Here is a 5000-nt window from a genome sequence, read left to right as displayed (position 1 = left end):
ACAGGTCTCTCTTGTGTTTGCGTTCGCTGGGTTGACGAGTACGGGAAAGAGACCTCTTCTATGGGTTGAAGCTCACTGTGTTGAGCATGCGCAGCGGTTACTTAGCGACCCAATCCTCACGTGATATTTCGTGTTGTGTGGGCTCACTTAACAAAAGCGGAATCACTGTAAAGTAATTCGCGAGATAAAGCGAGCTCTTGTCACAGTCAGCAAACATATCATGGAGCATGCGGTTTGAAGAGTGTCCGCGTCCAAGGTCGTGGACTGCGGTTGGATCAAAGTGAGTTTCGACCCACGCTCGTTTTCCGTACTTGTCAGCCCAGCGAACGCAAAAAGAAAAGAGGCTTCTGCTAGCAGGAAAACCGTGGCTTTTTGTGAAATAAAAGAAACTATGGTCCATAAACATACGTTACGCCTTCGATTTCTGTTAATGATCTATACCACACTAAAGAGAGAAATGGAAAACATGTGGTTGCTATCGCTTAACTTACTTATCTCATAAAAAAAAAATCGAGAGCAATTACTTTCTTTTCAAGTATATAGAGTTCGGGAGTGATTCCGTGATTCATGAGCGAATCGAATACCATATACTGCTTAAATAGCGGCCAAAAATGTTTCTTTTGTTTATGTGCTAATCAGACTGTCTCACTAGCCTCACTCTCAAGCAACATTTCTTTTGTATTTTGTCCATGTAAACGAGGCTAGTAAGTCTAGTTAGCACATAAACAAAAGAATGTTAGTTGGCCGCCATTTATGCATTCGGTCTATGAAGGGCCATCTTAAATTTCATCTCAAACAATATCATCAACTTAAATTTACGCCCTCTGCATACAGACTCCTGCTATCATAAATGCTGCGTTCTCGGGATTCACTACTTGCATAAATCCCATAATACACCTCTTTTGCCCCCCAAAAATCTGCATAGGCATTGTTTTTTACCTCAGTCTCTTGGGACCTTTTTATGTCCCAGGAGAAATTGCAAACAATGGTTATGCAAAAGTTTTTGCGGGGTAATGGAGGTGTATTATGGGATTGTGCAAGTAGTGAATGGAAAATTGAATCATAAATGCCTTCCCTTCTTAATTATCTGCGTGGAACATCGATTTTGACAAAGGAAATGGTTTTCTCAACGATAATTTTGCAGTCAGTTGCAATAACCATTTCCTCCTTGTATCAATATTCTCCATACAGAAAACAAATGCACGAGTGAGCTGCCTTCAATTTCAAATGCATGCGCATGATCCTACGCGTTTTTGTTTTCTGTCTGAGGTCAATTTCTACGAATAATAGACATGACGTTTTATTAATTTTGGAAAATTAAGAGTGTTTTAAATTCGTTTCATATTGGCCTGCAGAATTATCTTTGTTTTCCTCTAAATCTTAGATTTTTCTATATATGAAGGAGAGATCTGGAGCGAGCCAGAATGAGGCACATCCACTGGTCGTCTGTGGTGACCCAAAGAGTCTGTTGCAGACTGATAAATCTCACTGATCTGAGTAAAACTAATTAACCTTCGACCAGCTCTGATTTTCACAACATCGAATTAGTTTTGGCCCTTTTTAGCGGTCGCTTGTTGGCTTTGAGCGAGCCCTTCCTCGTTTGTTAGTTCATAGTTCATATATAAGAGATGAAGTATGGATGGGATTTTTGGGAGACTGTCACTGTCGTACATAAAATAAAACTTATTGTGGGCTATTAAGGAGTAAAACCTCTAACTTAGTAAGTGATGTTAAGATTTTCAAAGTAATCAGAAATCAAGATTGCCGAGGACATCCTTCTCGTCCTGTTATTTTCAAGGCAAATGCGGTAAAACCACCTTAAATTCCTTTTCATGAGTGACTCAAAAGCTGCCATTTAAATCATTAAAACATTTCCACCTCTCTCGAGCACAATTTTGTTAGGAGGTTATTTAAATTATTCACAACAAACCAGTTTACAAATTTAAAAATCAAACATACTTAGTAAAGGACAAAAAAATACATCCCATAGTGCACTTCATAAGGTTCGGTTTTTTTTCTTTAATCCGGGTATATATAATCAACGCGGTCACCTGGAGGCTCCAAAATAGATCTTTGAGGGAATTAAATCACAGTTGTTTTTATCCTGTTCCTGGTAAGGCTTGTCCAACTGAACAAACTGTTTCTAATAGTAGACTTTGACACATTATGCTTTTACGTTTTGCTATTATGCTAATGCTTAATGCTCAAAATTTTTGCTATCATGCTCTTATGGCCTTGCTAAAATTCTCGAAAACTCCCTTAATACATCCACAGTAACAGCCACTTTTTTAAATTAAAAAAAAAATGTTTAAAAAACGTTTTAACAATTTGTTTTTTAAAATGTCTAGTTTTGGCAAGAAACCTCTGAATTATGTATAACTTTGGCTGTTTCTCGGTGAATTTTATCCCTTCAGACAAGTTTTTCCTTTTTCATGGTAGAAATTTCTTGCTAAAATCTTGGTATTATGCTCGATGCTTTTGCCTTGCTTTTATGCTCAAAATAATGCTAGCATTATGTCCCAAAGCCTATCTCATAGGCCATTTCCGAGTTCATGTCTGTCGAGGCCAAGTGCGAAGTTTTACATCACAAAAACTTCGCGCTTAGACTCACTTTGAAGAGGAGGCAGACATGAACTCAGAAATGGCCTGTTGTCCTTTAATAAAATGCTGTTTAGAATTGCCTCTCCCCTATACTATTTCTTTCGATCCCCTTGGAGACACAACGGGATAACATCAGATAACATCCACTGAAATCCCAGGCGAAATTTCCTTACGTTTTACACAAGACATTTTCCCAGCTCTTAATAATTGATATATGTAAGGTAGAACTAATTACCATCACAAAACCTTCGCACTTGGATTCGCTTTGAAGAGGAGACAGACGTGAACTCGGAAATGGTCTATTCACTTTTTGTTCAAAATCCTGCGGTCTTGGTGAGTTCGAAATTGAACTGTTTTTTAAATCGATTCAAGTTGTGACGGGATAGCTGTTCTATAACGCCCCGAATGGTTTAGTGAATATTACCTTATTTAGTTTCAAAAATCTAAAATAGACTAAAACTTTGCATGTTTTTACACCTTGATGAATTGTCGTTTGTTAACTGTTAGCAGACCAATACGATATCTGATTAACCCACTCTGCACATCATTTAATAAGTAATGATTCAAAAGTAGGCTGAAATACATAATCATTTACACCATAAATGAAATGACATCCTATTGGTTCACGCATTTTAACACATCTTTTTTCTCATAATCATTGCCATTTGCACTCTTATAGAAAAAATTCAGTTTTCAGCTGTAACTAAATTTTATGCAAATTATCTAAGTTTGGGCTGCAAGATTTTCAGCAATGGGTGTATAAATAAAATATGGTTCAGCTTTACAAGGGGTTTTTCGAAGCATTTTTTGGAGCATTTTTCTCGGGGACTTTACCCAGCCAACATGTTTGCTGAACGGGCGACCTATTATCAGCTGAGCCAATCAGCCGACAGGTAATGATCTTCACAACCGGATTAGCGAAACATGTACTAATATTTTGATTGTAATATTCAGTTTACATTGAACGGAAATGAACCTGAGGCGACTCTTTCAGGTAAGTTTGTATTTTCCTTTTAATATCGATATGGATATACTACTACCAATAAAATAACTTTATTTTATATCGCAAATTCGCTGGATATGTAAAAATATCCAGGAGCCATAAGCTGGATATTTCACCTTTTTTTACGAAAACGAAATGATTCAGGTTTACTCCCTGGACATTATAATATTCTTTTCATAGGTTCATGATAGCTTTGTAGTTTCTACATATTCAGTTTTCCTTTTTTTTTTTCTCGTACTGTGATTTCGCTTTTACGTACCGTTGAATACTGTATAGGTCCAAATAGTCTAAAACTCGTTCTTTTCCATGTCAGATAACGCCGTTTTTCCCATATAGTTTTCCCATATTAGTTTTTAATTTTCATCGTTTATCTGAAGAAGGCTGAACAGCCGAAACCTTATTAAATCAAGTTGGACCAGTTATATATATTTATCATTCGATGTATTTTGTCCTTCCTTTTTATTGGCCGAGAGCTAACCACGTGACCTGCAAATAACTGCCTACAAATAAGTGTTTTGCTACAAATAATATTCTGCTCATGCGCTTTTGTGAGAAAAGAGTGGATCGGCTCCCCGAGCTGTCAAAGCGGAATGATTCAACATCTTTAGTTGATGGAAAGAAGAGCGAGAATACTAAGAAAGGAATAAAAGTTGCACTCAACGTATTTCGAGAGTATCTCAAGGAAAGAAAGGTAGACGAAGAGTCACTCTTGTCATCGACGCAAAGGACAAGGTGGCGAATGCACATGTACTGAAGAGAATTTATGCTGAAGCCAGAAAAAAGAATGGCGATCTTTACACCAAAGGTTCACTTGTCGGGATACGCTTTGAAAACTGTGAAATTCTTCAGCTTTGTTGATGCCTAGTGTTATTGAACGTTTGACTGTAAGTACAATTTGAAGTCTACAAATATAATCATGCTGAGAAGGAAACCAATTGATTGGTGCCATTACTCGAGTCTGCAAGGCAGCGCGCGCTTACAGCTTCCCGGAAACAAAAACAAAAAATAAACTCGGTGATCGAATGTGTGAAGGCCTGGCCAAACGCTCACAACACAACATCCTGCAACATTGTTGTATAATGTTGCGACACGTGTTGAACGGGGTGGCCAAACGCACGCAACATTTTCATCATTTTCAACGCAACATGTCAATGTTCATGTGCCCCAGGCCCCTGGCGCGCAAGAAGGGGACCTAGCGCGCATGCCCTAGCGCAACATTGTTGCGTGAACGTGGCCAAACGAGAACAACATGACGCAACATCCAAAATGTTGCATCTCGCAGATCAATTATTTGCCCCAGCCTTCGGCTTCGGCAAATAATTGATCTGCTCGCCACTGACAAATCACGATATTTTGTTCAACCTTGTCCAATAATTGTTAAATATTTATTATTCAT

The 5000-nt window shown here is 38.1% G+C and overlaps 1 long non-coding RNA gene across 2 annotated transcripts in view; it reads left to right on the top strand.

The window, feature by feature from the left end:
- The first annotated feature begins 2865 nt into the window (after window positions 1-2865).
- Window positions 2866-5000, top strand: part of LOC138058274 (uncharacterized) — a 9237-nt gene continuing 7102 nt past the window's right edge. For both annotated transcript variants that reach the window (XR_011133839.1, XR_011133838.1), the window contains exons 1-2: window positions 2866-2934; window positions 3556-3595. This is a non-coding gene — a long non-coding RNA (uncharacterized lncRNA). The remainder of the gene's footprint in view (window positions 2935-3555; window positions 3596-5000) is intronic.

The sequence above is a fragment of the Montipora capricornis genome, chromosome 7 (genome assembly GCF_036669925.1).
Source record: "Montipora capricornis isolate CH-2021 chromosome 7, ASM3666992v2, whole genome shotgun sequence".
In the NCBI taxonomy this organism is placed as follows: domain Eukaryota; kingdom Metazoa; phylum Cnidaria; class Anthozoa; order Scleractinia; family Acroporidae; genus Montipora; species Montipora capricornis.
This window is presented reverse-complemented; position numbering and strand designations above follow the sequence as displayed.